Source organism: Dipodomys ordii, unplaced genomic scaffold (genome assembly GCF_000151885.1).
Source record: "Dipodomys ordii isolate 6190 unplaced genomic scaffold, Dord_2.0 Scaffold11, whole genome shotgun sequence".
Classification (NCBI taxonomy): domain Eukaryota; kingdom Metazoa; phylum Chordata; class Mammalia; order Rodentia; family Heteromyidae; genus Dipodomys; species Dipodomys ordii.
In genome coordinates this window covers 14268-25317 of record NW_012267227.1, presented here as the reverse complement: position 1 = coordinate 25317, position 11050 = coordinate 14268, and the positions used below count along the sequence as shown (strand labels likewise).

General features: G+C 44.4%; 1 long non-coding RNA gene across 1 annotated transcript in view; it reads left to right on the top strand.

The window, feature by feature from the left end:
- LOC105981209 overlaps positions 1-11050 on the top strand; it is a 13957-nt gene that overhangs the window by 1036 nt on the left and 1871 nt on the right. The gene's annotated exons all lie outside the window — the stretch shown is intronic.

The window sequence follows — 11050 nt, the reverse complement described above, 5'->3', positions numbered from 1 at the left end:
GGAAGGGTCTTTGGGGCCTGTATGTATTTGACCAGGGTTTGTGATATCATATTGATGTTTCTGCAGTTGATTTGGCTCATGTCTATAAGGCCAGGGTCTGTGGGGCCAAATATACCTTAAGCAATGTCTACAAATTACTTTCTATGTGGCTGAGGTCTTGGGACATTTGTCTAACCGGCAGGGGTCTGTAGGGCCCTGAACTCTGTGGACAGGGTCTGTGGAGCTATGTCTACTGACCCAGGATCTGTGGGGGAGGTCCTTTATGCACCCGGTGTCTGGAGGGCCACGCCGACAGTGCTAGGGTGGGTGTGGGCATGCCACTATGAGGCTGATGTCTGTGGGGCCCTGTATTTGCTTTGATTTTAGACTCTGATATTTCTGATATGTCTGAAATGCCAGATTTCAAAGCATTACTTGTGGGTTTTTTGTTTTTTGTTTTTGTCAGCCATCGGGCTGGCTCAAATCGCCGTTCTCAGATCTCAGCCTCCCATTGTTCTGAGAGCTCAGCCTTCAGGTTGTTACTGGATCTACAGAGTTGGGCCCTTCTTCCCTTCAGCTCTGTCCCACCCTAATCCCCTCTCCTCCCAAGTTTATAGGAACTTGATTTGCTGGGTTTTTCTGAAACCCTTCACTGCCACTGCCATGGCTTAACCCCACCCAGGGAGAAACTCAGGCCAGCATCCAGGCAGGGTCAGGGTAACATTAGGGTGTGTGTGGGGGCATCTTGTCCCAGAGCAAGACCCACCCCATCCCCCAACATTATTTAAATCTGCCTGTATCTGGGAGTCACCTGTTTAACTGTCCTGGCACGTGGCATATTGTGGCATATTGCTAGGAGGATAGGGACTCATTGAATCATGTGACTTTGCCCTAGAAGGCATTATAGAGAGCTGGTAAGTGGATCTTGCATCCTCAAAGCCCCTCTCTCATGGGGTACACCCAAGATCCCTTCCCCCCTCCAGAATCAGCTGGAAAGCTCTTTTAAAATAGTTGGGAGTCAAAGCCTTAGCAATGCCACTGGGGTGCTGAGCTCCCTTAGCCTGCTTTATTTGTCTTCATGAAAAGACCATACCAGTGCAATCTTGTTGCATTCAAGTTATGCTACCACTTGAACTGAGTTTGCATTTCAGAGCTGAACAAGCTAAGATATACTTTGTTTAGAAAGGTAAATATACCCTACAGCATAAATGGGAGAATCAGCTAATTTCAAAGCATTACAGAAATCCTCTTATAAAAAAAATCACTGGGGCTGGGAAGGTGGCTCAGTGGTAGAGCACTTGCCTTGCATGCCTGAGGCCCTAAGTTCGATTCCTCAGCACAACATAAGCAAAAAGAAAAAAGCCGGAAGTGGCGCTGTGGCTCAAGTGGTAGAGCGCTAGCCTTGAGCTGAAGAACTGAGGGACAGTGCCCAGGCCCAGAGTTCAGGCCCCACAACTGGACCCCCCCCCAAAAAATAAAATCACCATCACTGTGACATGTTGTTGTGTTTATATCACCCTGTGATTTCAACTAAGTCTACATTTCTTTGTGCCAGTCCTGGGGCTTGAACTCAGGGTCTGGGAACTGTGTCCGAGCTTCTTTTCTAGTAGGCTTGCACTCTATCACTTGAGCCACAGCACCACTTCCAACTTGTTTCAAAGCATTATGGAACTGCTTATTTTCCCCAAACAAAAACAGTGTAAAAATGAGATCCTGTTGCACTAATGTTATTTTATTACTTGAACTGAATCTACCTTTAAAAGTTTTCCCAGCTAAGACAGAGCATTTTTTACAGGCAAATATGTCTCTATGGTCTAAATGGAAGAATTGACTAATTTAAAAGCAATACAGAACTGCTCTTATGCCATCAGCATGCCAGAGAGACCCTGTTGCCTTCCTGTTATTCTACTACTTGAGCTGAACCTACCTTTAAGAGCTCACCCATGGAAGATGTACTATTTTGTGTTTAGAAGCAACTAGATCCCTATGACCTGAATTTGAGAATTGGCTAATTTCAAAGCATTATTGACCCATTCTTCTATAAGTAGAATACTAGCAATATCTTTTTGTACTCATTTTGCTCTACTTACATTGAGTCAACCTTTAAGAGTTCATTCAGCTAAGATATGCTGTTTGAAGTTTATATTTCCATATGTAATATACTTGGATAAGTAGATCCTTTTAATACATAATGTAGCAGTTTTCATGAAAAGAATATACTAGCAAGATGCTGCTGCATTGTTATTCTCTTATGTCAATGGACTCTATTTAAGAGCTCAATCAGCTATGATGCACCATTTTGTTTACAGAGCAAATAAATCCTTGTGACATACATGGGAGCTGTATCAGTATTGCTGGGGTCTTCATGAGGCCTGTTTCTATGGGGCTGGGGGTCTGTGGACCATGTCAACAGGATGGACTTTGGCAGGACACTTGGTTTGTAGGACTAGGTCTATGTGGCCAGTGTCTGTTGGACATACATTTATGAGGTCTGAGTCTCTGGGGTCTGTATCAACACAATCAAATTCTGTTTGTTCTGAGATTATGTGCATGGATCTGTGCACCTCATGTCTACATGCTGAGTTTTGTGGAGTCAAGAATATGCACCAGAGCTGGGAAGGTGGCTCAGTGGTAGAATGTTTGTCTTGCATTCATGAGGCCCTGTGTTGGATCCCTACCACCACATAGGCAGAAAAAGCCGGAAGTGGCACTGTGGCTCAAGCGGTAGAGTGCTAGCCTTGAGTTGAAGAGTTCAGAGACAGCGCCCAGGCCTGTGTTCAAGCCCCACGACCCACAAAAAAAATATGAGTATACACCAATGTCTGTGGGATAGACTCTGCCAAGAAGGGGCATGTAGGGCCTATATCTACTTTGTCAGGGTCTGTGGGGCTGAGTGTACTCAGTGGACATCTTTTTTTATTGGTTTATTTTTAAAAATATATGTTTCTTATTGTGAAAATACTGTATAGAGGGGTTACAATTACATGAGTAATGTAATGAGTAGATTTCTTATCAAGCATTGTTACCTCCTCCTTTGTTTTTCCCCTTCCTTCCCTCCAACCTCCTCAACTATACTTCCCCACCATCTAAATTGTAAAGTTTGTTTTTTGACATGTTACCATGGGTCAATCTGTATCCTTATTTAAGCATTTTGTTTTTTTCCCTTCCCTTCCCCAAATTAGAGATGTGTATATACAAGGTGCAGGGCATCAACATCAAATACAGTGTAAACATGGCTTACACCGTGGGGGAGGAACAGACAAAGAAACAAAAATCCCATGGTACATTATAAATACATTAGAAACAATAGCAAGGAAAAAACCCCACTTATGTCCCTATCTTGGGGTTAATTTCGCTTAACATCATCTTATATGGTCATATGTTCATAGTTTTTGATCTTTTCTGCTTATCCTAGACATATGCTAGTTATTGCAAATAAGGGAAACCATGGAACCAATGTTTCTTTGGGCCTGGCTTACTTTACTTAATACAATTTTTTCCAAGTCTTTCCATTTCCTAACAAATGGAGCAATGTCATTCTTTCTGATGGAGGCATAGAATTCCATTGTGTGTGTGTGTGTGTATCACATTTTCTTGATACATTCATCTACTGAGGGACATCTGGGTTGGTTCCATATCTTAGTTATGGTAAATAATGCTGTGATAAACATAGTTGTGCTGGTAGCTTTAGTATGGCCTTGTTTGTGATCGTTTGGGTAAATGCCCAAAAGTGGGATTGCTGGGTTATAAGGGATCTCTATGTGGAGTGTTTTGAGGAGCCTCCATTCTGCTTTCCAAAGTGGTTGAACATGTTGACATTCCCACCAAAAATGCAGTAGGATTCCCTTCTGGCCCCACCCCCTCCAGCATCTCTTGTTATTCAAATTCTTGATTGTATTCATTCTAACTGGGGTGAGGTGGTATCTCAATGTTGTTTTGATTTGTATTTCTTTTATGGCTAGGAAGATTGAGCATTTCTTCATGTGTCTATTGGCCATCCTTCTTTCTTCTTCAGAGTAGTTTCTCTTTAAGTCTTTAGCCCACTTATTTATAGGGCAGTTGTTTCTTTGAGGATTGCTGTTGAGAGATTTGATTTTTTGAATTCCAGGTATATTTTAGATATGAGACCCTTATCCATTGTATGGCTAGTGAAGATCTTCTCCTAATCCATGGGCATGGGCCCTTGACTATGTGGACAAGGTCTCTGAAGGGTCATCTGTGTGGCTGGGTATAGGGGTTATTTCTAAATTGCATGGCTGTTATAGGGCCTTGTCATTGTTACCAGAGTCAGTGGGGCTATGTCATCACAGACATCATAGCCTCTACAAGGACCCTTCTACAGGGCCAGGGTCTGTGAGACATGTGTCTATGTGGTTGGAGCCGATGTCTACATGCTCAGATCTGTGGAGATCATGTCTGTGTGTCTGGCTTTTATGTAGGTTGTAAATACCCAGAAGAGTAGTCTATGGGGCCTGAATATTCAAGATAGCATCTGTGAGGCCATGTCTATGCAGTGTACATGTTCAGTCTACATCTACATGGCTGGGGTCACTTGGGCATACCTCAATAAGGCCAGAAGTGAAGTCATGTCTACATGGTTAGTGTCTGTGAGACACTTGCCTATGAGGCCAAGATCTGTGAGGTTAATCTACATGGCCAAGGTCTGAGAGGCCCAAATTAATTTGTCTGGGTCTGTTGAGATCAAAATTATGTGGCTAGGTTTTATGAAGTGGGGTGTATACAGCTAATGTCTGTGGAGCTGTGTTTATCCAGCAGGGGATCTTGTAGCCTGCATCTATGTGATCAAGATCTGTGAAGCTGTGTTTATGAAGATGAGGTCTGTGGGGTTCATGTTTTTGTACCCAGGTTCTGTGGAGTTGTGTCTGCATACCTGAGTACAGACCACATCTGTGGGTTTTGCAACTATGTGGCTGGTTTCTGTGAGGTATGTCTACCTGACAAGGAACTGTGAGGCATGTGTGCATGTGTGTAAAACTGCATCTTTCAGAGTCTGTGAAGTTGCCTAAAAGCCAGGGACTGTGGAATATACATATGCAGCCAAGTTTGCTTGAGCCATGGGATTTTGGCTGGTGTCTATGGAGGCACCTAGAAACCAGGGATAGGGGCTCTACATAGAAGCTAGGGACTGTGGAGCTGCATCTCTACAGCCAGGTCAACTGGAGCTCCATCAACATGGCTGCCACTTTGCAACCAGGGTCTGTAGGACTGTGTATACATGGTTGGCTTCTTTTGTACCTTCATCTATGTGGGCAGGGCCTGTAGGGTCTATGTTTATGTGCCTGGATTTTATGTGCCTGAATTTTGTGAGGAGAGTATACATGGCAGATATTTATGGGCTACATTTACCCAATAGAGTATATTGAGCTCATCTGAGTAAGAGGTACTATTTGTCAAAGGTGCCTGCATTTATGTTGCCAGTATCTTTAGGTCTGCGTCTCCCTATCAGGATATGTATAGCCTATTCTACACAGCCAGAATACGTGTGGCTCATGTTTACAAGGTGTGTGCAGCCTTGTTTACCCATACAGGTTTGTTGGTTCATGTCTACACAGCAAGAGTAAGCGCAACCTATGTGAAATAGCCAGGCTGTTTGGGATCTGTGTTTATGTGTCTAAGTCTGTGAGGACTGTACCTAAGTGATCTACTTTTGTGGAAACAAGTATATGTACATACTCTCTATGGGTCATCTATGCAGCACTGGTCTATGGTGACATCATCTATTTGGCAGAGTCTGAGTGGCCACATCTACTTGTCTGGGGTCTGTTGGTCTGTGCTTACACTGTCGGGGGTAATAAGATGGCTCTATGTGACTGGGGTCAATAGAGCATGACTATAGAAAACTGGAATCTGTCTGGAATTATACACAACCAAGATCTGTGGGACAGATGTGTATGTGGTTATAGCTTGTGTCTATCTGGAACTGTGTCTATATGGTCAGAGAGTGTTGGACTGCATCTACATAGTTGGCATCTTTGGGCCATACAGACTGGTTTGGTGTAGCCTGCCTCTACATGGCTTAGTTTGTGTGACTGCATCAACTTGATTGCAGCTTGTGGTGAAACATTTATATGACAAGGGTGTGTGGGTATATGTCTACATGATAAATGTCTGTGACAGATGTCTGTGTAGCTATATGCTTATAGTTAGAATTTATGGGCCACATTTGCTTGTCGCAGGGTCTGTGGGACATACATTTACGTGGCCAGTACTGTATCTGGGTAAACTGCATATATTATGCAGTCAGGCACTATGGAGCCCAATGAATGCAACCATTGTGAATGTGGTCTCCTTAATGCTGATGACTGTGGAACCGTGTCTATATATCCAGGGTCAATGGGGCCATGTCTATGCAATCAGGGTGCTCAGGGCCATGTTTAAGTGGATGGTGTCTGTCGGGATGAATCTAGGTGAGCAAGGTCCCCTATTTCTACATGTCCAGAATATGTGGAAGTGCATCTGTCCAGCCAGTGTCAGTTGGTACAGTTTTACTTGGAGTTGTTACTGTGTCACACACATCTATGTCACCTGGATCTGTGGGGCTCTGTCCTCACAGGTAGATTCCACTGGATCTTGTCTAACAGGTTGAGATCTCTGAGGCAAGTCTCTGGAAAGGGACTTGGGGGTATACATTTACTAGGCTAGGTTTTCTGGGGCTACATCAATGCAACCAGGGTGGGTAAAGCACTGTCTACAAGACAGGAGGCTGTGGCACTTCATCTACATGCCCAGGTTTGTTAGGAAAGCATGTATGCAGTTAGATACTATGTGGGCACATCTACACAGCCATTGTCTGTGGGGCTTTAGGTATTTACTGAGTTTGGAGCCAGTAGTACTTGGCTAGGATCTGTAAGACCATGTCAATCTGGCCAATGACTTGGAGCATATGTCTGTGTACTTGATTCTGCAGAGTCTGGCATCTACATGGTCAGGTTTCATTGGCTCAATTATTTGTTTCCAATATTTATGGTTCTGCATCTCCCAAAAAAGGTCTATGGGGCCGTTTCTACTTGTGCGGTGTCAGTGGGTCACTGTTTATGTGGCTGGAGACTGTGAAGCTGTGACAAGGTGCCTGGATTCTGTGTAGTACCTGGAACAATTGACCATGACTGCACCATCCATTTTATGTTTTGGTTTGTAAATGTAGCTTCTGTATTTGACTTTTTGACACAATTTGACACAATTTGACTTTTGTTTTCAAATATTAAACAAGTATGGGGCTGGGAAGGTGGCTCAGTGGTAGAGCACTTGCCTTGCATGCCTGAGGCCCTGGGTTCAATTCCTCAGCACCACATAAACAAAAAGAAAAAAGCTGGAAGTGGCGCTGTGGCTCAAGTGGTAGAGCGCTAGCCTTGAGCTGAAGAGCTGAGGGACAGCACTCAGACCCAGAGTTCAGGCCCCACGACTGGACCCCCCCCAAAAAGCAAATATTAAACAAGTAATATAAGCAATTCAAAGTTGTCTTTTTTTCATTTACTTTGGAAAGAAAAGGAAATTTCTTTTAAAATCTGGATCCAGGGGATTGCAATGATCAATTTTGTAAAAAATAAAGTAAATCTTGCAGGAAAATGGGGAGAAAACCCAACAAAACACTAGACCTAAGCTCACTGCCAGTAAAAACATGTATAATCCTAGTTTCTAAGCAGGTAAAAAGTGAGAGGATGCTGACATACATTCATATTTTAATAATCAACTGTGTCCATATCCAACAGCAGTCAACCTCCTGAGGAGGGATAACTAGGGAGCCTGTAAAAAACCATTTACATATTGTGAGAGCCAGAGGCTCAGAAAGCTCTGCCCAGCTGGAAGTCCCACCCCACACTGTCATCACCACCATGCTGGAGAGGGCCCAGTGTCAAAGAGCAGGTGGAGCTGTTGGGAAGTGGGTGGCTTGGGGGTGGGACATCTTGTAGATATATAGTACATGTTCTGAGGAGATGGAAGGGGGAGAGAGAAGGGGAGAGAGAGAAAGAGAGAGAGAGAAAAGAAAGAAAGAAAGAAAAGAAACTCACCTCCTTGAAGGTTGTAGTTGCTCGTAGTACTGAGGTAGCCCAGGACAAGGCAGTTGCAGGCTAATAAAATTTCTTTGTCACTGTAATGACCTTGGAAAGAGGAAATCCATAGAGGTATGTGGGGAGTGGGGTGTCGAGGGACAGTCAAGGAGGGATTGAGCAGTGGGCAGCTTGGTGGCAGGGCTTCAGAGGGCAGTTGGAGCCATTGGAACCATTGGAGTAGAGGCTTGGGTAACACTATATATGGGCTGTGTGTTCAGAGGAGCAGGATTGGGAGACAGAGAGAGAAGTGGCGAGAGGCACTTCCCAGAGCAGGTGGGGCTGGCCTGTGGAGGGGCCTTCCGAGAGGCCTGTGGAGAGGGCTCAGGCCTGCGATTGGCCTACAGAAAGACCTGCAGAGAGACCTGTGGACTCCTGAGAGGGCTGCAGAGAGGTGAGAGGCCAGCAGTTGTCAGAGAGGCCTGCAGAGAAGGATGAAGGAGGAAAAGGAAAAGCTCACCCCCTAGAAGGTTTGGAGGTTAAGAGCTTTGCAAAGCCATTAAGAAATGTGAAGGCTGTCTCCTTGGAGGTTTGGAGGTCGAGGTTACTCTTGGTTCTGGGTAACTAGCCAAGGACAAAGTAATCACAGGCCCCCTTTCTAGGGTAAATAAAACTCCTTTGTCAGCGGGGTACCGGTGACTCACACCTACAATCCTAGCTACTGAGGAGGTTGAGATCTGAGGATTGTGGTTCAAAGCCAGCCCAGGCACAAAAGTCTGTAAGACTCTTATCTCCAAGAAACTGCTCAGAAATGGCACTGTGGCTCAAGTGGTAGAGCACTCGCCTTGAGCTGAAGGGCTGAGGGACAGCGCCTAAGCCCAGAGTTCACGCCTCATTACCAGCTCAAAACAAAAAACCAAAAAATCCTCTAAAACCTTGTTTGTCATCTTTAACTGTATATCTGTGGATTTCCTCACTCCAAGATCAATATCACCTTTGACTCTGCCTCCATGGATTTTCTTGACTCCGAATTCATTTCATCTGGAGGCCCCAGCAAGACAATGCATCTGGACAGCACCAGGCCTTGGCCCCCAGAAAATACCCTTGTAGGAGATTGTCTTGTTCTCAGTGGATAGCCACTGAGAGATGTTTCTCTGCCCTGAGGTTCCCCAAGCCTCCCTTGAATGCCTGTTTCTTGAAGACCAACGTGGACAGGAATCATTTGGCCTTCGTTAACCAGGTGGCCCCAGATATTAGAAAAATGCTTCAAAGCTTAGAAGCTTTTGAGGGAAAGGTGTTATCTGGACCTGTTGTGGTCACTCAGTGAATGTTTGATAACAGAGATTCCCTGCAGGAAAAACAGAGAACTGTAGCAGGGAAAAAGGAATGTCCAAGGAGGACAAAGAAGGAGGCTCAGATTCTAACCCTGGGAGAGGATGTAGAATGACGAGCCAAGGCTCTGTCCTCAGACGCAAACCCCCCCCCCCACCTCCAGAGCCCATGGTAACATTGCAAATAGGGAGCAAAAAGACAAAATTCCTCATGGATACTGGAGCTGCCTATTCGGCATTGGAAAAACCAGAAGGACCAGTAACTAAAGAAAGAAATGTCTAAAAAAAAAAAAGAAAGAAATGTCTGTGGCCACTTGTTTGTCTTGTCTTTTGGTGTTGTCTGCCTACTTTTTATTCTTTTTAGGATATTGGGGTTCCTTGGAGACACTGTCAGATGGCCTTGGCTTCCAAGGGATGGAATTCCCCACGGAGGTGGCACTTCCTGAGATATTTCAGGGCCCCATGGTCTTTCCACCACTCTGACAGCTGGCTCATGGATGCCAGACATGCCATTAAAAAAATCTTTTTAGAGTTACTCAGACATCTTCTGTCTGCATGTTTTCCATATTCTGAGGATTGATCCATCTGGATCAGTGGAGATAATGGGGAGTGGACACACTTGGTAACCCATTCACAACCTCTAAGAGTGTAACTGCACTGTGAGGTTCTGTAGAGCCATGGTGCATTGAAAGACTATCCATCATAGGGCTGTGGTTGAGGGAGCCTCTCGCCATTTAGTCAGCATTTGGTCTGGCCTTGGTAGGACTCTACCTGGCATCTGCTCTGGCCATCTTTGGGGGAGACCCCTACCTGGCATCTGGTCCTGCCATGGTTGAGAGGTCTCTGGGCTGTCCACCCACCATCTGGTACTGCTCTCATATAGTCGAGTGTTCAACTTGCTGAGTGAGAGTGGCTGGCTAACTCAGAAAACTCATGGTTCAGATTGCTGAGTGGGAGTGTGGAGAAGACACTCTTGGGATCAAAGCAACAAAGTATATGTCAGTTAAAAGCTTCTTCTCAGAAATTAGAGATGATGTCAGATACCGGAGTCACTTGTTGGCACTTCAAAAAGTAATCAGAAATTAAAGCAGAACTTAGAAAGTGGAAAAACCTCCTATGCTCTTGGATTGGGAGGATCAACATCGTGAAAATGGCAATACTTCCAAAGGCTATCTACAAATTCAATGAGATACCTATTAATATTCCAACCTCATTCTTCGATGAAATAGAAGAAACAATCCAAAAATTCATATGGAACAATAAAAGAACCCGATTAGGAAAAAAATGGCCCTTAACAGAAAGAACAGTGCTGGAGGAATATCAGTACAAAATTTGAAACTCTACTACAAAACCATAGTAATCAAAACAGCTTGGTACTGGCACAAGAACAAACCTGAAGACCAATGGAATAGAACTGAAGACCCAGAAATGAACCCACAGACCTATAGGCACCCAATCTTCAATAAGGGAGGTAAAAAAATAGAATGGAAGAAAGACAGACTCTTCCGTAAATGGTGCTGGCAAAATTGGTTCAAAATCTGGAGAAAACTAAAGCTAGATCTTTATATATCACCCTGCACCAGAATCAACTCCAAATGGATCAAAGACCTCAAAGTCAAAGCAGACACCCTGAAAACATTACAGGAAGGAATAGGGTTCCTTGGTACATGCAGAGATTTTCTTAATAAAGACCTAGAAACACAACAAATGTTGGATAAATGGGATTGCATG